Genomic DNA, 22,177 nt, shown 5'->3' with positions numbered 1-22,177 from the left:
GATCCTTTGTTGGAACAGTGAGGAATAATTAGTTTGCTATTTAAACATGTGCATATATGTTTACATATGCAAAGGTTTAGAACTAGGCTAAGATACAGCTGTTCTCTCTTTCTTCTCAAGGTCTGGTTAAACATTCATATTCACAGAAGTAATGTTCTTAATCTTCACCTTGGCATCAAAGAAATACATAGAAGGATTTTTTCACTAACATTTGTTTCTTGCTTTGTTTTAATCAGGGTTACCTCCTTTAACCAAGGGTGTTCCAAACCACTCAGCAGATTGCTACACATTGCATGGATTTTAACTTGTTTGTCTTAAACGTGAAAGATCCACAGCTGTTAATATTCCTAGCACATTTCCTTGCGTCTCAGCATGAAGTTCGTTATCCTATGTAAGACAAATTAAGAGTCAATTTTAATTGGGCATCAGCCTGAAAAATCTGAGGTACTGAACTATCAGTTTCACACACAGGTCTGTGTCATGACATCAATTAGATATTAATTAAATGAGAATCTGCAGACCCTCACTGATACTGTTCTTGCCAGTTCAGCAGCCAGGTTCAGTGGCTTTTGAAAGATTAGGTCCCCCTAACCAGCTCTTCAGCATAGCCTCTTACCAGAATGATGGACAGAGCTTCTTGTATTGTCCTAGGTTACATCTCATTTCTCTCAAATCTAACAGCTGTAAGAAGGAAAAAGAAGTAATTAATGATGGTATTAATAATGAAAAGAAAAAAGTTGCTTTTATTCCATTGAATCTAATTCCTTACAAACACCAAATGGATGCATTAGACAAGGAATTAGTCTGCTCAGTTACAGGCTTGAATATGATAAAAAAAGTAACTAATTTTATTTGCTGAAATAAAAGAAGTTCCAGATATCTGAAAAAGTTTATACATGAAACCATAAAAACTGTAGTGTTACAACAGTCATCCTTTTGCATACATTCTTTGTTTCCATGGAAATCCCTCCTATCTCCATCTGAGAGGGAAGGAACAGCTGGCAAAATCAAAGCCAGAATTATCCCTTCAAAATCAAGAACAATACGTTGTGCATAATCAGCTTTTCTAGAAAGAAAAATGCTTATTTGCTCAAAAGTTAATGAAGTACACATGCCTCAGAATAACAACTGGGAAGTCGGAAAATGCCCTAAGATCTGCCATCTAGCCAGTGCCATAACATAGGACTCTCCCTTGACAGTAACTGGGAAGACTAGATGGATTGAAGTATTAGAATCACAGATGATTGATGCTTATCCAGAATCCTCACAAAAGGCTGCCCTTGACATGAACAGACTGTTTAAGGTATTCAGCTAATAAACACATAGTGTCTATGGCATCAGTTAGGAAACTGAAAGCCAGAAGATGCTCCCCAAGTAGCTAAAGCTTATAACTGAATTTTGGCAAGATATTAACATCAAGTGAATAACCTCCCAGTGGTCCACCCGCAGCGTTATCTGACTGTATGTTGTGTATTGACAGCTGTCCAGCAAGCTGGAATTACTGAAATTTTGGCAAAACAAGTGTTCAAGCTTTTATGTTAGAAGAGCAAATTAGAGGTGCTGAGCCAGTAACCCCTCTGCAGTTTGTTTTTTGTTAGGTATTGGCATAATAACAACACAGACAATTTGATTTTCATAATATCCTTTGAAAGATAACATCATCTCTTCTATTCTCCTTTTCATTTCTATTTAGAATACAAGCTGCTAGAATGATTCACAGCAAAAAATCCATAAACTGACACAGAAGCAGTATTTCTAATAGACCCTACAACTTAACCTTGTGTGCACAGGTTTTCACATGTGCAGAAGATTTTATCTAGAAAGACACTGTATTTATAACTGAGAAGATAGTTTAGGTTTGTTCTTTTAATGATGGGTTTGGACAAATCCCTAATATTAAATTCTCACCTTCTTAGGATTATCCTATGAAAAACAAGGGGAATCAAGTCCTCTCTTACTGGGAAAATGGTGAGATAGGGAAAGGGATTGGAGAAAGGGAGGAGAGTTTCAAGATATTTACCCCTTCAAGTTCTCACCACAGCCACAATGAGATTGAGGGATTCATGGTCTCATAGAATTATAGCATTCTGGAACCACAGAATCATCCAGGTGGGTAGGGACCTTGGGAGTTCTCTAGTCTAAGCCCCTGTTCAAAGTGAGGGCAGCTCTGAGGTCAAGAATGGTAATTCAGGTCCTCATTCAGTCAGATCTTGAAAACCTCCAAGGATAGAGATGGAACAATCTATGTGGGTAACCTGCTCCAGCTGTAGTTTTCATGCAAACAGTGTCAAGAGACTGGAGGAAGAGGTAAGAGGCAGAAAATATAAATGTTAAAGAAAGATCATTTATTAATTGTTTCAGTGATTTCCACGATATCACTTTTTTGATTAAAGGGCTTTGTTAGGTTGGTCTGGTTTTCTCTGGATTTGAATTTTGTTTTGGTTTTGTGCTGCATTGAATTGCTGTGGGTTGATTCTGGAACAAAGGTGTAATTCTATAATAGTGTAGGCAAAATGCTTATTGTCATAATAAATAAAGTAAATTTATATTAATATAAACTTTAATTAAGGATAAGAAACAAATGAAGCTTTTAGAGGACACTATCTGTTAGCTTGCAGATCAATGCAAGAGAAAAGAATGTCTTCTATTTATCCATCTGTAAATTGAACTTATTAAAGAACATACATTTTTTTAGGTGATGTAATAAACACTGTTGTCACAAAAAAAAAAAAAAAAAAAAAAAAAAAAAAAAAAAAAAAAAGCAAAAAAAAGCTTAAGCCTGTAAATCTTGGCCATTTCAGGTTGTCAGGCATGTCTATAAACATTTTGTGCACTTTAACTTTTACATACTGTATTTAACAGATTTTTGAAAACAGAACAAGGTTGTATTGAGGCAACTGAGAAGCCACTATGTGGCTTTGGAAGATTTTTTTAGAGTTAAATAAGCAATACAAACCAATGTAATGTAAGGAAACATTACATATTGTTGAAAACAGCTGAATTACAGCAAACAAAACTAAATATAACATTATGTTCCAAGTTTTTATTCTGTAAAATATGATTGAACATGGAACTGTATCATTGATATACAATGTTCAACTTTTAAGTTGATAGGTCAAATAGTAGACCTTCAAAAAACAGGTAAGAGAGGTTTGTATTAAATACAGTGTATGACATACAGATTTATCTAGTTGGAAGACTTGATTCAGGACCACAGCTGCATGTGTCTGCAATTTTTTTTGTTGTTGGTTTAAGCCTATTACTCTATGATGTCATCCAAAACAGTGACACTGTGCTTTGCATCCTTTTTGCAGCTTGTGTATAAAATTGCATTGATTGACAAACCTTAATGAAATGATCATCAGTGGTAAGTTTTTTGAAGACTTCCATTTTATGTTCCTTCTGCCCATATGTGGACCTAACACTTAAATAATGGAGGTCTGTGAAAGGATTACCAGTGATTTACAAATCTCATATGCTGAGGTCCCACTGTAGGCTTCAGTATCCATAGCAATGACTTGGTTTATAACTCATATTTTAGTATATTTAAAAGTTGATACAGTGTTGACTGAAACAAGAATTTATCATTAATTCAAATTTAAAATTCTTACAATACAAAGATTATTAAACAATTATTCATGAAATATAGAAATGATGGGCAAGGATGCCTGTTTAGCTGATAATACCAAAATCTTTTAAACTTTCTCTAAAACGGGTAGTATAGCAGTTGTGGTAATAAAAGGGAGAGCTCAAGCTGAAAGTTTCAAAAAGATAGTATAAATTGAATGGAAAAAGATAGAGAAGGAAGAAGCAGAAAAAGATAAAAGCTTACCAAAATACAATTTTTCAAAATGATAATACATTCTAGTTTGTTGAGAACATGTCCCCAAAACAGACATCTAAATAAATTGTGCTAGTAGCTTATGCACTTTCAGAATATAACACACAATTGCTTAGGAGGCAGTTTCGCAAATGCAGATTATGTTTTCCCCATCAAAACAAACATTTTGGTTTTATTCTAAATGTACAATTTATGTACATGGGAATCTATTATACACATAAATACCACAATAAATATATTTAAAAGGTAATATATAATGTAATCATATGCATATATTAAAAGCTATTAAAATACATTAAAATATTATTTATTAACGTTTATTAACAAGGACTTCTATACATACCTCTGTGTTAAGAATTGACTCGACTTAAGCTGGTAAATCTATTAGATACTAGGTTGGGACTACACTGTCTTCTGGCTTCCCTAGAATGGAGTCAAAATATTTTCCAGCTCTACTCAAAACAGAAAAAATGTAGCTCCTCCTGAAGACTCTTCTGCTCCTTGGAATATTTAATTCGAAGGATCAGAACTAAATTAAATAATGTGTGTGATGATGTTCCAATGATGTCTGAGACAGATCCTTTTTGCTTTCTTACTGCATACCATGATGAAAGCAAACCTAACATTGCCTTTAGTCTAATAATACAGTACAAGTTATTAATTCAGATATCTTCTCCTATTCACACTAGCACCTTTCTTCTGAGATTGTCAGTAACAGAATGTGATGAGAGTAAATATAACTGCTTTTTCTGACAGGCTGATTGTCTTCAAAAATGAGCCACCATTAAACGTGCTATGGTGAATTTCTGTCTAAGACAAAGTGCTCTCCAAATGCAATATTTTTAAAGCAATACTTCTTCCATCTGGTAAATGGAATTCATAGTCTTTGGATTCAAACTGTTTTAATGAAAGAGCAATTGTCTAGGCAAATGCATTCATAAAAAGTTCCATTTTTGCTGAAAGTAGGCTAGTTGAGATTTTGCACTTGAACAGAATCCTCTTTTCTGAAATTAGTTCAGTTATTTGCATACATACAGGCCACAGATGGAAAGGAGATTCAAAAGTAAAAACACCATCTGCATTTGTCTTTAATGACAAGTTATATGGAAGTCTGAGAATCTCATTTTCAATAACTACATTGCAAAATGGTTCACAAGATCTTCACAGTCCTCATTTGTTTTGAGCCTGCAAAATTGTTACTACAAATCCCATCTATGTCTAAAATAATCAGAAGTACTTATATATCTCATGTAATTAGGGATGTAATGAAGTTTTCTTCCACACACCGTTTGGAATACGCTAGCATATCAATTCTGTAATGTATCTACAGTATATATTTCTATCAGTGTTGATATTCCCAAATATGAATGACATAATTTTCTGAAATTGCTGTCATTGATTTTGATGATCAGAGGTACATGGAACCATAACCTTGCCTGGGTCAGAATATAAAAGACAGTAGTAATATTTGTGTTTTGTAGCATATTCACTGTGAACTGAAGACATGCAGCATTTTTCAGCTGCTTCTTAGGTTTAGGAAAGATACACATATGCTTTATTACATGAACTTTACCCAGTATCACATGAAAATATATCTGAACATAGAAGGAAAAAATAAGAGCATGACAGATAATTTATTTGGATGTTTATTAATGCTCAGCATTCGATTTACAGAATTCAAATACTGAATAAGAAGGATCATTTGGGAAACCATAACTGAATTCTAAACTGACAAGGATTTAACTTCAGACATCTTCTATCGTCAACCAAAATACTTAAATCTATTTATATATATTTAAAAGTATTTAAATAATTTATTTAGATTTATTAAATTTAAATATTGAAATATTTGTGCTTAGTGTTGGGAAGGTTAAGTACCAGTTACTCTAATATTTAATCTATCTGAAGAGTGTAAAGCACACAGTGAACACACCTAACTGTACAACAGAGCATGGTACAGAGAAGACCATTTTTGAGTCTTTCACATAATACTGTAATTATTTTCTTTCCTCCATGTTACAATATAATTTCAATAAAATGCAATTTTGACAGATTTTAGGTCTACCCATTAAGTCCATTTAGAACATTCTTTTGTCAGGTGACAGCAGAATTTCTCCCACAGACCCATGCCTTTTTGGCATTCTTCATTTTTGAATTACATTACATTCTCTTTAAACTTCAGGCATCAACTGCATATACTTGATGCATATACTTCACCCTCAATGTAATATTTTGGCAGCTTCTCTCTTCTTGTTTATTTTTGGTTTGGGGTTTGTTGGTTGGGTTTTGTTGGTTGGTTTTTTGTTTTGTTTTGTTTTGTTTTTTTCTTTTCTCTAGTCTTTCCATGGTCAGTGTAAAGATGTGTGGTCAGATGTGGTCAGATGTGTGGAAACCTGTGGTCAGATGATGCCCTCCTCCACAGAAGATTTTAGCTCTACTAGTTTGCATTTATTATTGTGTCTTGAATAAAAGCAAAATTCTATTTCCTCCCTCCCTCCCTCCTTCTTTTCTTCAGTCTTTTTAATGTTAAAACAATACTCTTTCTTCACAGAGCCACTCACAGACAGAGTTCTGTTTGAACTGGATCATAAAGAGCATCTTGAATTAGGGTAGTTGTCTGACCCATCTGACATGATGTGCTGATAACTTTTCTCATTAAGAAGACTATTTATATGAGGTGGGTCATGTAGTTTGATATAGAATTGATGTGTCTTTGTACTTGTGCTGAATATTCACATTAAACAGAAAAGCTGAAACGGAAAGTTGTAAATCAGTGGCATAAAGGGTTGTTGCTGTGGTGACATACTTCTTAAAAATGGCAGATATTTTTGGCACCTTTTTTTTTTTATTATTATTATTACTCCTTTTCATCTTTTTGCTGTTATGTAAGAGGAAAGAACCTTGTTCTACTGGCAATAACTAAAGGTGTTGGATAACGGAGGCTGTAGAAATGAATTCTGAGATAATACCTAGTAAGTTATCTATGATCTGTTCATACTACTGCCATCTACACTTTCCTGTTTCAGTCACCTGATCTCAGACAAATGTTTTTAGTATCAAGTGAATTTTAAAAACCTGTTCAGGAATAGGATCATCTATTGTGGGTTAACCCTGGCTAAGCTCCACACAGTCACTTGCTCACTCCCACAAAGTGGGACTGGGGAGAGAATAAGAAGGGTAAAAGTGAGAAAACTTTTGGGCTGAGATAAAGACAGTTTAAAAGGTAAAGCAAAAGGCGTGCACACAAGGAAAGCAAAACAAGGAATTCATTCACCTATCTGCAGACAGGTGTTCAGCCATCTCCAGGAAAACAGGGCTCCATCACATGTAATAGTTACTTGGAAGACAAATCTCATCTCTCCAAATGTCCTCCCCTTCCTTCTTCTCCTCCCATCTTTATATGCTGAGCATGATGTTTATGGTGAGGAATATCCCTTTCGTCATTGGGGTCAGCTGTCCTGGTGGTGTGGTGTGAAAAGCAGAAAAGGCTTCGACTTCGTAAGCACTGCTCAGCAACAGGTAAAACATCCCTGTGTTAGCAGTGGTTTAACCACAAATCTAAAACATAGCACCATGCAAAGTACTATGAAGAATATTAACACTATCCCAGCCAAAACTAGTACACCATCCTAGTATAACTTTATATTTTGATCTCTTTCTCACTCCAAATTATTGTACAATAGTGAACAAATTCTTAAATTGTTGAAAGGGTTATGAAACATTATATTACAAATATATAAAGAGTATGAAGTATTTTATGTTCCCCTTGGCCTTTAGTTTCCTTAAATTGATGCTCAAAAGGCCTTGTTTCTGTTGCTTTTAATTTTAATAAACTTTAACTGTTGCATCTGTATTTTTTTACTCTATATGCTTGCCATGATTAAAGAAAAAAGAATTATATACTATCCTAATATATCTGCATGCATATACACAGTTACACAGGCACATATACACATCACCTGCATATCTGTTGTTTCTTTTAGAGGAATGCAGAAGCACTAAATTTCTGACAATGAGCTATAGCTTAATTCACCATTTGGGGGCAATGTCTGCATCTTTAGCTAATGAAAAGAACATTCCTGAACAAAAGAAAGAGCACAGATGGCAAGTAAAAGGGTAAAAATATTCCTTCTGCCCATTTGTTAAGATACTACATCTATCCTGTTGTTTGTTTTGGGTTTGTTTGTTTGTTTGTTTGTTTTTCTCATATGTGCTATATTCTTTCATATTTTAATCAAAAAACTGTATTACTTTTATATCAGGGGTGTTTTTTTAGGAATAAGTAACCTAGTTTTGCTAATCCTTTGCTAATTGAACTCTTTTTAAATTACTATTGATGTTTTATGTTCTAGTATTATCATGGTTTACACTCAGAGGGCAACTGAGTACCAAACAGCCACCTGCTCACTCCCCCCTCAGGAACTGGGAGGAGAAAATAAAACAAAAGGCTCAGGGATTGAGACAAATACAGGGAGGGATGACTCACCCATTATGGTCATGACCAAAAGACAGATTCTATTAGGGAAGAAAAAAGAAGAATCAATTTAATTTGAACATAACCATCAACATCACTAATTTACCATTAAAACAGAGCAAGACAGTGAGAAGTACAACCAGATCTTAAAAACACCTTACTCGCACCCTTCCCTTTTACCCAGGCTCAGCTTTGCTCCCAACTTCTCTGCCTCCTCTCCCTCAGTGGTGCAGGGGGGATGGGGATGGGGGTTGCAGTCAGTTCATCACCCGCTGTTTCCGATGCAAATGCCTCCTCAGGGGGAGGACTCCTCACACTCTTTCCCTGCTCCAGCATGTGGTCCATCTCACAGAAGACACTCTGTCACAAACTTACTCTTATATGGGTCCCTGCCATGAGCTGCAGTCCTCCCAGCACCAAACTGCTCCAGCACAGGCTTCCCTCAGAGCCACAGCCTTTCTTGGGCACAACCACCTGCTCCAACATGGGGTCTTCCACGGGCTGCAGGTGGGCATCTGCTCCTCTGTAGATTTCCATGGGTGGCAGGGGGACAGCCTGGCCTCTCACCACAGACTACAGAGGAGTCTCTGCTTCAGCACACTTCCCCCTCCTCATCCTTTCTTCAACTGACCTTGGTGTTTGCATAGGTATTTCCCTCACAACTCCTCCTCTCCATTCCCCTTCTAAAATATGTTATCACAGAGGCACAGCCACCATCAATAATTGGTCAGGCTTGGCTTGTTTAAGGGACACTTGGACAGTGTTCTTAATAATTTGCTTTAACTTTTGGTTAGCCCTGAATTGGCCAGGCATGACCAGCATGACTGTTGCAGGTTCCTTTCAACTATTCTATTCTCTATTCTATTCTATTCTATTCTATTCTATTCTATTCTATTCTATTCTATTCTATTCTAAATAATGATGAAATCATAAAGTTTCTTGAAACAGAAATCTTAATATGGTCATATTCATGTTTCAGTCAACACATTTTTTACAATCAACACAAGTCTATTTTGGTCATTAGTGAAAAAGCATCTGCAGCATGTCTGTTCTCTTTTCTTTGTCTTGAAAACTCTCTTTTGTTTTTTAATTCTTTGACATTTAGGATTGACCAGGCAGAACCATGCTACATCTCTGTTCTCAGGGTGTAAAATGCAGAAATCTAGAGACATCTTCAATAACTTCCTTTGCTGTGAAGAACTGAATCATCCTTGGCTTATCACTCTTCTTTATGAGTAAGATACATGTAAAAAAACCCAGTACTTCCAGAAAATAGTTACAATGTACCCAAGCACATGGAAATCACAAAGAAAGAACTTTTCAGGTATAGTTATCAATATATCTGTACCACTTCTATGCAAACCTCTTCTCCAGTGGATGATTTAGCTGTAGTTGAAATGCAGAGAAATAAGAGACATCTTTCATAGTATAAATCAGGGCTATATCTCTCCTAATGTGTAGATGAGAATGCACATCTTTACTGTAAATTTTGCCAGTTATAAATGTTTACTTTTAAATATTTTGTCATTTAAATAAAAAGATACTTATATACAAGACAGTTTTTTTCTTTAAAATTCTACATATTAAAAGTAGAGTTCTTGGATGATGGAGTATTACCAATAAAATGATTGAAAAAACTTTTTATAAAAATAATTTTAGAAACCAAGTGTTGATGCTGAAGAGGACGCTGATGGGAGACCTTATCACCCTCTACAACTGCCTGAAAGGAAGCTGCAGAGAGCTGGGGATGAGTCTCTTTAACCTAGTAGTAAGCGACAGGACAAGAGGGAATGGACTCAAGCTGTACCAGGGAAAGTTTAGACTAGATGTCAGGAAGCATTTCTTTCCAGAAGGGGTTGTTAGGCGTTGGAATGGGCTGCCCAGGGAAGTGGTGAAGTCCCCATCCCTGGAGGTGTTTAAGAGTCAGGTCGATATAGAGCTTAAGGATAGGGTGTAGTTGGGAACTGTCAGTTCTAGGTGAACGGTTGAACTGGATGATCTTCAAGGTCCTTTCCAACCTAGATGATTCTGTCATGCAAAACATGCAAACTACATGTGGCTTTTTTATTAAATGTGTTCTCAAAGGTTTGTGATTTTGATGTTTTGATGTTTTGTTTTTGTTGATGAATATTATATTTGTAGAGATTATTTAATCAGAAAATCTACTGAAATATTTTTTTATACTCTATAAGATAATTTCGCTTACTGATCAAGCAAAACTTGACAGTTGTGTTCCAAGCATGTAATGTCAATATTATGTCTTTATAGTTCAGGTAAGAAGAACAGTAGTCAACATAACTAACACAATCAAAGGATATTTCAAAAGGGAGGGAATTTTAGAAGGGAAAGGAAAACAATCTAAATTAAGTTTCACCAGATTTTGTTAGCTATTGTAGAACATGTTAGAAGTGCTACAAAATCTGTATTACTAGATTTGAATTACCTACCTTCATGTGGTATATACCAAAGGGGAAAGTTAGGTCAAAAAACTCACAAAAGAATAAACAAAAAATGACACATATGAGATAAGCTACTGAAGAAATCTGTGAGGAAATACAAATGTTACTCTTTCAGTAAGAGAAAACTATTTTTATAGTTTTCACCTTAACTAAAATTCAAGGAAAATCACTGAAATTTGCATAGAGATACATGTCAAAGGGACTGCTATACACACTGGGCATTGGTTACAATTATTTCAAACAGTAATTAATTAATTTATTAAAGTAAACAGGTATTAGATAAATCATGCAGCATGACTGTCAGGTAACATACCTAAAAACTTGAATACTGTAGTATTGAACCAGATCAAAGGAAGCAGCTCTTTCTGTAAGATATGCAGTTAAGCTGATATAGGAGCAACTGAATTAACACAGTATGTAAAGCCCTGACTATTGAAGAAAGCAACGGAAATGTTGATTTGGGTGATACAGTTCAGCCAGTACAGCGCATCCAGATTACTGCTACACCTGGAAAATTCCCACTGACAAGACTTGTAAAGCATATAACATTACCAACAAAGCAAAATAAAATAATCTGAAATGTCTAGTATATTTAAAGAAATTAAGTATATAAAGAAAATAATTATATAGTACTAGTATATAAAGAAAAAAGTACATGAGTGTTCATGACTCCAACAGTCATATTATACAATATCTTTCAGCTCTCATCTTTATGGTTTTTAAATTGATTCACTTAGTATTAAAAAAAAAAAATAAAATTACAAAATCGATTATTTGGTTCTTGCTCAGGCAAGACTTAACTGTTTTTGATGTTCATTTGAACAAATAATGTCTTCAACATCATATCTACAGTAGGCTTAAAAGTCATAGAGATGTAGAATTACTATTACGTATATGTTTCCAAGTCTTAAAATCTACATTTAAGACAGATTTTATATATATAGTTTTGGTCCCCACTATAAAGCATCAAAACTCAAACAAATAAAAAGGCTCCAAATTTTTCTGCCAAAGAATTTTAATATTCTACTGATAACTGTACATCTTTGCCTGACAAGTACAGAGATAACAAATTATACACATGGAACACTTGAAATTAAAAAAATCTGCTTTCTTGCTTTATAATTTTATGTTTTTTTTAGTTTACTGTCTTTATAGTATAAGGAGCCACCATTTGAAAGGAACATATAAAAAGTTGTTATGGACATGAGCAAGAGTCACTAAGATAAATAGGATGGTCCTGAGTAAGAATCATTGAAATATTTGTTAAAATTTCATAATTAGAATTCACTGTTACACTGTGCTTCTCAAATGTGTAGTAGAATGCACATTCAAAAGCATTCACCTCAAGTTTCTTAAAAGAAGCCTCTTCTTGACATTTACTGTTCGTCAGACTGAGAGTTACAACATGGAATAATCCTGTTCAAAAAGCTTTCATGGAATGAGATCAGAGGATATTAAAGGCTCAAAAAATTACTTCAGATAGAAATCTTGTCATCTTCTTATATCTAGGCAAGGTGAAGAGGGTAACAATTTTTATGGGAATCAGTCCACTTGTGATGTGAATTGTCTTTTGATAATGTTTGTCTTTTATCCCTGCTCTGTACAGAGTGATCATAACCCAGTTTATAAATCCTAGACAATGTTTAAAAGTTATATTAAAAGTAAATATGTTTAACATGTGTTGCCAGAACTACAAACTGAGGAAGGTTTAGATTTTAAACTGGATTATTGTTATTATTATCTCACTTTTATTCCTCTCCACCTTGTTGGCATTTATAATATCTTCCAAAATAAATGTAGGCTGAGATACAGGTTTTTATGAGTGCATTTTTCTCGAGCAGGAAAATGGACTAGATTGTCATTACACGTTTCTGTTAGAAAAATCTGGACAAGTATAGTTGAAAATTATTTTCTCAAACTAAGTTTGGATTTGAACTCCTAATGAGATCTGAGAAACAAATTAAACTTGAAGAAATTACATACAACAACCTGCCCTTCTATACAGCTCTGCACCCCAAGAAATGCACTTTTTACTTTTAATTCTCAGTAGTTTTTAGGAGGGCCTAGAAAGGGGTCAAGGTAAAAAAATAACATGAAAAAACCTGCAAGACTAAAAATCTTTGTTAATAGCTTTGCATTGGGCATTTAAAAATCAAAAATATCATAACCAGCATGTATGTTTTGCTGTTTCCCAATCTCATATGAAGGGTTTTGACTCTTATTATGATAATTACCATATAATAACCAGTATAATTTTAACTATTACAAAAGCCTCATATCAACATAGGCTAAAAGCTGGTTATCATAAACCTTATTAAAATAAAAATGCACATATAGTGAGAAATATTTACTTCTGAATTGTGTTATGTTTCTTTATTATTGACAAAATATTTGTGGTTGTGTCTATGTTTGTACGCAAGAATGAATATCTCCTTTCTTTTAAGAAAGATCATGCCAAATTTCCTCGTTGCTCATTATAGTTATCAGGTATCCCTTTAACAAACTGTGTTTTATTTAGAAATTATTGACAAACATGTCCTCTATATTTTCTCCTTATACTTTTAATTACTTTTTTGCAATCTATACTTCAGCATATGTGGTAATTATATTACCACATCAAAAAATATTTGCAGAAGTGGAAGAGAAAAAAAAAAAAACCAACTTTGGTTCCATCAGTATGTTCCTCTGACAAATACTCAGGCTAGAAAAGTATTTTGAGAACCCAAACTGTGAGAGAAGAGGTCATCCATTTTCTGGAGAGTTTACATTACTTTCTATAAATTGACCTAAGAGTAAAAAAGATGTTAAAAATATAAATATATCCTAGAAAAAAAAAAAAAAAAAAAAAAAAAAAAAAAAAAAAAAAAAAAAAGGCATTTTGAATTTGCAGGATTGTAAGTATAACCTTTCATAACATTTTGTCACTGGCAGCTTTGGGTCTCTAAGTGAAATAAAGCATATAATATAGATTCATTTGTGCTATTTTATGTTTTGAAGTTCATAAAAGGAGAACTGAAACCTCAGGACGTCGAAGTGCCTTGACTGCATTAAACTCTAGACCAAAAGCTGCAGTGGAATGTCTCATAGTATTAGTATAGCATTTGAATGGCACAAGGTCTGATTTGAGACCAATAATTAACAGTGTAAGCCAGGGGTCAATCTTGGGTCCAATCCTGTCTAACACCTTAGTTATCTGGAAAAAGGGACAGGTTATACCCTCGGCAAGTTTGTTGATGAAACAAAACTGTGAGGGGTGGCTGATACACCACAGGACTGTGCTGCTATCCAGAGGAACCTTGACAGGCTGGAGAGATGGGACAGGAACCTCATAAAGTTCAACAAGAAGAAGTGTAAAGTCCTGAACCTGGGGAGAAACACCAACATGCACCAATATATGCTGGAGGCCACCTAGCTGGAAAGCATCTTTGCAAAAAAAGAACCTGAAAGTCCCAGTGGACACCAAGTAGAGCACAAGCCCATGATGGCTAATTGGTTCAGCAATGTCAACATTGCAGCAAAGATGACAAGTGGCACCCTGCGCTGCACTGTAAGAAGCAATGCCATCAGGTCAAGGAAAGTGATCTTGCCCTTCTATTCAGCACTTGTAAGGCCATATGTGGAGTGCTATGTCCAGGTCTGGCTCCTCAGTACAAGAGAAACATGGACATACTGGGCCAAAGTCCACAAAAGACTATTAAGATAGTTAAGTGATTGGAGCATCTCTCCTACAAGGAAAGGCTGAGAGAGCTGGGACTGACCAGCCCAGAGAAGAGAAGGCTCGGAGAGGATCATTGTATATAAGTACCGGAAGGGAAGGTGTAAAGAAAATGAAGCCAGGCTCTTTTCAGTTGTTCCTAGTGACAGGTCCAGAAGCAGTAAGTACAACCCGAAACACAGCAGCTTCTGTCAGAACATCAGGAAACATGTATAGATGATACAAGAATAGATGAATCAGTAAGCATCCCTTTGACACATTTTCTTTTCTTGGTGAGTCACCTTCTCCTGTGTTTCTTGGCCTTGTTGGCTCCAGATGAAATGTTACCCTGGGTACAGAGTTATGCCCATTATCTGAATTTGAAAAAAAAAAAAAAAAAATCCTTAGAACTTGTAGCAAAGATTACTTTTCTGATTCTGTGGGATTGCATCATACCAAAGCAGTAATTTTATCTAGAATAAAGCTGAAGCTCATTTTTTATAGGATTGTAAATAGAAATGTTAATTTTTCCTTAAAATTTTAATTTTCAATTGCATTTATAATGTTAGGAAATATCCCCAGATACTGAAGGTGAAATTCAAAGGGACTATTACTAGAATTTTCTTATGCTCCAGCTATTTCAGGAAGTGTGTCAGAACTCCTTATCAGTCATGAAAAATACAAGACGGAAAAATTCTGAATAGATATGTAGTAATCACATGTGGCTGCTCAGAATCAGGAAAGAAAAAAAAAAAAAAAAAGCAAAGCAGCAAATAAAGGAATATAAGGAAAAGGTGAAGTATCTCTAAGTAGATGTCTTTGTTTATTACAGTGCTGAACATAGGTGCACACAATTGGTTGTTGGTTTGTTTGTTGGGTTGTTTTTTTGTTTGTTTGTTTTTTTTAATTCTTTCTGAATCTGGAAAGGCTTTCTGTGCTAAAAGCAAGTTCTGTTTATATGGGAGGAAAATGGCAGTGAGTCAGAGGAAACCTTAGCCAAATACTTTCAAGATGCAGCATTAAATAATGGAGTAAAATCAGGTAGGCAGGGGAACATCCTAAATGGCCAAAGAACGAGTATGTGCAACCTCAAAAACCAAGAACAAGTTCTTCCAAAGAGTAAGAATTATCTGTCATGTTTCCAGTATGGAAACTGGAAATTATTTCTGATAAGACCAAATGTCAGCAGAATTGAAATATGTCTCCTGTGCTTCATTCAGCACAGTGCATAAGACAGGCTTCAATAATAATTTCCAGTACTCCTTGCAGATGGATGATTATTGCTGGAGAATCTAAACCAAAAAGAATGTGTCTCCACAGATGAAAGAATTTGTGTGTGCAGAAACATCAGAAAGATCAGAAGCACTGTTCTTCACATGTATATGTATTGTTCTTAATTAACAGCACACTGTTATTCACCATGAAGATTATTGCAAACAGTACGATGTGGTTACAAACAAAGGGGATCAATGACTTCAGAAGAGTTACTAAGGATCAGATCCATCTAAACGTGGCCATGTTCAACATATTTAGAACCACATGCTGGATACAGCGAATACTTTATCCTCAGGCTAAAGTCCTGACAATACAGCCCAGGTTTCTGAAGGTACAAACAGAAGCTACCTACCAATTGTGCTTTTGCAAATGACTTTTTAAAAAGCAGAAAAAAACATCACAGGTATGCCACCAATGAGATACTGAGGATGTAATTTAAATGTATCTTTCATTAATATATTTTTAATAAGTGTGCTAAAGAATGATGCAGTTTACTAGTATTATATTAACCTCTAGTTACTGACTTCAGAACATCTATTCCATGGTAAGTAACCTGTCTACACCTCCAGAGAGAAAAAAACAGCTGAACGTACTAAGGATATTTTATGCTTAATCATTTACAGGATCAAAAATGCAAAGAGAAGTATTAAAAATCTCCAAAATATATTCACTGTTCCATTCACTTTTAATTGCAAATTCGCATTTGTTCTGTAATCAGTAAGGGCTGTAACCAGTAAAACCGATTAACTCTTTTATTACATATGGTCAGCCAACAATTTTGTTAATTTCTGTAAGAGATCTAGACAAGGATGTATTTTCAATGAAAATTTCCCATACAGCATAGCCTCAGTAGCTTAACTTGGCAGAAAATGCATGAAATCAGCAAAAGCAAAAAGAACATAGTAGCATTTGGGAACGGAGAGAATGCTGCTTAACCAGCACCATTGCTGTGGCTGCCTGCAGGCTAGTTTAATTAGGCTACAATTCATATGCAAGAAAGTAGTTTTGTAATTACTGTCAAATGACCAAATCTGTGTATAAAACCTAAGGAGGCTTATGTATTCCCAGTAATGAACCGTACTGATACTAACTGGGATTTGTTAGCTGAGACACTTCTTTGGGAAAAAAATAACTCTAAAATGTATAATAAAATAAATATATGTATACTTAGTTACTAGACAATTTTAAAGAATACATCTCAGTTTGCTGAATGTAACTATGAATTTTTTATTAGATGCATATAATGATTTTTCCACCAAATCATGCAACCATATTTGTATGGATGGGAAAGCATAGCTACCAATTTCAATTTGAAAAACCATATGCTTTTCTAGAAAAAAAAAAAAAAAAAATCAGAAGAATTTTATTATTAAGGATTGGGCATAAAGCTGACAGAAGTATGTTTTGGTTTTTTCCTTCTATTTTCTATTATTTAAAAACTTTAATTATGGAAATGTTGGTTATCTGCTTTAGTGGCATCACTAGATATTCTTATGTCACTCAAGGTTACTCTGATTTTTGTTTTTGATTGACCATAATCTTTAAAGAAAAGAGGTTTAGGTAAATAGATATATATATGGGGAACAAGGAGGATTTGTCTTTTCTTTAAATCAGCATAGCATTGAAATGGAAACTGATGAATTAAAATGTGTTTATTAAATAAAGACTAGAGGATATAATTAATTTTCCAAATGTATATTTTTAGGCTTAGTTACACAGTATCTGCATTTGATTATTTGCCTAATACTTCTGATCACCATATATTTAAGTGCTCAGAAAAATTATCAAATTGGGGAATAACTCCAGAATAATTACTAAGCCATTTTCATGTTTCAGAAGCAACATCCCAAATTTTTTTTTTTTTTTTTTTTTTTTTTCCCTATGTGGAACAATAGGCAATAGGAAACAGTTAAGTTTGCCAGAATACTAATAGCTGATCATCATTTACATTAATACTTCAGGATTTCAAGAGTGCAATTTTCTCAGAAAACTGGCTCAATTAATATCCGGAAATTATTATACTGAATGAGGATGATTACAAATTTTCCACTTCACTTTCCATAAATAATAATCAGTGCTGATATTCCACACTGCAAAGCAAAGAATGACATTAATTCTCAAATTTCCTTCTAGTATGAAATAATTTGGTGTGTGTTGTCTCCCCCCAGGTTTTCATTATTTTCCAAAGAAATATGAATCTAGTCATCAGCTAAACCCCATGAAATATATATAGAAATAAAATATTAAATTCCATAAACAATCTTCCATTGGTGGTGTTTCAAAGAAGAAAATAAATCTTGCTACATTTTTCAAAACTTGACATGAAATGCTTAACCTGAAGAAATGGATGAAAATAAAACTCTGAGGAGGGCACCTAGGTTTCTCTAAAGCAGATACATATCTTGAGCTCTAGGCTATTTTCTCTCAGCATGTTTTTTTTCTTGTGTCCCTGTTCTCAGACATCTGACTTGGGAATAATTAGATACATAATTAGTATCTCAGAATCTATGCTATTTATGTCTATATATATATGGAGAATCTGTCAGGTGTTTCAACAGTATGGTATAGTAGAACAATAATTTTAACATACATCACTTAATTTGATTCTGCTTCAAATGAAAGATTGTATTTCATTCTGTAAGATTCAAGAGCAAAATCAGTAACACCAACTAATGTATATAAACAGGTACAGCAATTAAACATTCCCAATACAAAATTTAGAGATGCTGTAAACCTTGAAACACGGGGTATTTAATTTACTTCTAACTGATGATATATATGTTTAGTTTCTGTTACTCATATGAGCCTTAGTTACAATTATTGTCTTTGTTTGACAATTCTGACAGGGGGGTTGTTTGTTTGTTTGCTTGTTTGTTTCCCAATAAATATATGTGATACAATTCTAAACTTTCATTTCTTCCTCTTCTACTCAACCAAAAAAGATAATTCATATGCACAAAAATACATATCAGATTTTGAAATCTGAGGTGTAATAAGTGGAGAAGGGGGAAAAAAAAGATAGAAAGGGCAATTGATTATACAAGATTTAAAACCTCAGAGGAAAATAAAAATATTTCCTGATGAAGTAAAAATTAAACTTTCAAAATTGTGAGCCACACAGATAGCTAAATTTCAAGGCAAATCATCTATCCATTAAGTAATGTCTTCATATCCCTTCTACTACTAAAAATTAAATTATTTTCTAATTTTAATCTACATTTAACCCTCAGAAACTTCTAAACTGCTTCTCAGACTAGCTGTATACTAAAATCATCCACCTTTGAAATGTTTTTCTTCACTGGAATTAAATAGATCACTGGACTATGAACATGATATATGACAATGGTTTTAAGGGTCCAAGCCATAACCATAGTCCTAAACTATTGAGAAAACACTAGTTTTTTCACTCCTAACAGAACTGGCAGCTGTATGGGAAATACAGCATATTTGGCCAAAGAGACTTAGTATTCTACTTAGTTACCCCTCAGCCTGAGGATCATAGTCAAACAAAATGTTTTGGCAAGCAAATGTTCTACTTCCTAGCCAGATTTCTCACTGAAGAACTTCCCAGGATCTTTATAGTAGTAGTTTCTTCATTGTTACTGATAAATAATTGGCAGATACCTTGAGTTGTCTCTCTCTCATGCAGTAAATTGTAACAATGTAAAGTTATTCCAATTACTATGATGCATTTTCTCCTGATTTGTACCAATAAATTAGACACTGTTATTTTAGATAGTGTTATGGCAACCTTCCCAGAGCAGATGTCTGTCAGCAGGGGTAGAATCTGCCTTGAAAATTGAGACCGAAAAAAAAAAAAAAAAGACAATCAGAGCAGATAGCTAAAGCCAATTAACAGTTAGCAGTCTATGACTATTCTGATTTTTTTTTTTTTTTAAATCATCTAATTATTTTATAACTTTCTATCTACTATACGCCTTCAGAATATATAACATAGTGTTTGAAATGCTGTTTTCTAGCCCGTTAATAATTTTGGTGCTCATTTGAAAAGAACATGGTTGTATTAAAAAGCTTGACGAAATAAACCATATGCAAATGAAATATTAAAATACTTTGAATAATGCTCAGCCATTTATAATTTTTTTCCATGGCATTTCTATCTACAACTACAGTGAAAACAGATCTGCATGAGCAGTGTTTTCTTACATATTTTGCAATCTCATTTCTTTAATTAGGAACCATACAGAGATGTTGAAATATACCCTTTACTTGATAGTTATTGAAGTGAACTGAGGAAAAAAAATCTGACTTCTACGCTTCTCAGATTACGTATACCCATAAACCTTGAAACACTGGACAAAAAAAGTTTGATGTCACAAATCACTCACAGATGATTTCGAAAAATTCCTAATTCCAATATAACGCTCGTACCAATTATAAAAGTAAAGAAAAACACACACTGGAAGCTGATATAATATGTTAGACAGCAATATGAGAGAAAATGTGTTGCATAAATAGATATTGCAAATGAGCTATTTAAAGGAAGCATATAGAATTACAAAAACCTCACAAATTATATGTTGTATAATGATACTATTACTACATCTAAAGGCTATTCTGTTTTGATTAGTTTCGAAACAATGTTTGTCCAACCAATTAAAAATCACTAAGCAGATTAATAAAAGTTTATAAAACCAACCAGATTTGGTGTTTCACTCCACACAACAAAAGACAGGATCTTTCCTCATAGGTAACAATTGGTGTTCTGTCTCTCTCTCTCTCTGTTTAAAACCAAATAAATATCCTCAGAGTGATTTCGCTTCTCTTTCTGCTGAATCAGGCAGCTGAAATTAATTCAGCAAAGAAATATTGAGCAAAGATTTCTTTTTTCAATACTAGATTAAGTACTCTGAAACAAAACATTTAATTGAAGAGACAGGAAAAAAACCTGAAATGGATAAATTTTTCAATGACTTTTTATGCCTACTTCTTGTGCATTTAAAAATAAGTGATTGTTTAATTTCTGCATACGGCAGTTATTTTTTACAGAATGGCATTTTAATAATGTTACTGAAGCTTGAAACAGTGCAACAAAATAAGCCTATACCATTACATCTGTGGCTAAATCAAACTATTATTGCTCGAATAATATAAACCCATTTTTTCCTACATCAGTATTGGTCAGTGAAGTTTCACACTGACTAAAATTTGTTGACATATCTTCAGTGAATAAAAAGATCTTCAAAAATACAGTGGTATAAGTGGGAAAAAAAAAAAAAAAAAAAAAAAAAGGAAAGCAAAAGGTGAAGGAAGAGCTATGGCTGCTCTATTTGAAAAAGTAGAGGTACAGAAGTATTAAAATTGATGAAATATTTTGCTTTTAAATTTATGTTAAAGATCATTAAAAGCACAAAAATATGTGTCAATAGTTTTTTTAAAATATTAAAAAAAAAAACATTTTAGAAAAGATAAATTAAAAAAAACATTAAAATACATTTTTTTTTTCACTTTTTCAAGAGAAAACCATTTTCTTCAATCAAAAATGAAAGTTTCCTATATTTTTTTCCAAACATGAAAAATACCATTTCTGTTAAAATCTAACCATCTTATTTTATTGTCAATTCATTAACTGAATCAAGAAAGAAAAACAAAACAGTCATAACGGTTTACTGATAATAAGAGATTTCATGTTTGAAGTCATCAGTTTTCATCAAATAGATGAATTAATTGATAGGAATATTACACATCTCTTGATATCTCAGCATGTTGATGGTGGGACAAGTAAGCTACCACATGTACCATTCAGATATCGTCTTCTGTTTGTTCAAAATAAGGCATCTATTAAAACATGCCATCAATACTTTCTTGCTTACCCAAGACAACTTTTACAAAGGAAGCCACATTCCATATCCATATGCAAGAAGTGAGTGCGCATCTGTTGCCATCAGCAGGGATATTTAACAGTCAGGAATAGTGTGCCCTTTTTCCATCTGAGCCTATCCACTCATCAGTCTTTACTACACCACTACTTGATTTTTTAGAATGACATTTGTCACTGCACTGACTGTAACTAATCTTTTTCCTTTGTCTCCTTCATTTTTATTGTATTACGTCATATTTTTAAACATTTTTACTGCAGAGCATTGCTGAGACTTGGTGTTCATTCAATAATATCCTGGTTGTAGAACGAGACAAGAACCTCTCTAAAAGAAATTTCTGAATCAATTTTGAGTATAATGACAGCACATCTGTGAAAATACTACATTTTCAAGAAATTGAGTTTAGTAGCAATAGTATTGACATACATAGTCTATGTAAATAAAGAACAACACCAAAACATTCTTGAAAATGTCTGTAAGACACCCAACTAACCATTTTGCACAACATTATCTGAGAAAAATCCATTAATATTAACAAATAGGCAACATATATATATATATATATATATATATATATATATATATATATATATA

Source organism: Athene cunicularia, assembly GCF_003259725.1.
Source record: "Athene cunicularia isolate RWA chromosome 1 unlocalized genomic scaffold, athCun1 chr1_part1, whole genome shotgun sequence".
NCBI lineage: Eukaryota > Metazoa > Chordata > Aves > Strigiformes > Strigidae > Athene > Athene cunicularia.
Note: the sequence above shows the minus strand (reverse complement) of the source record.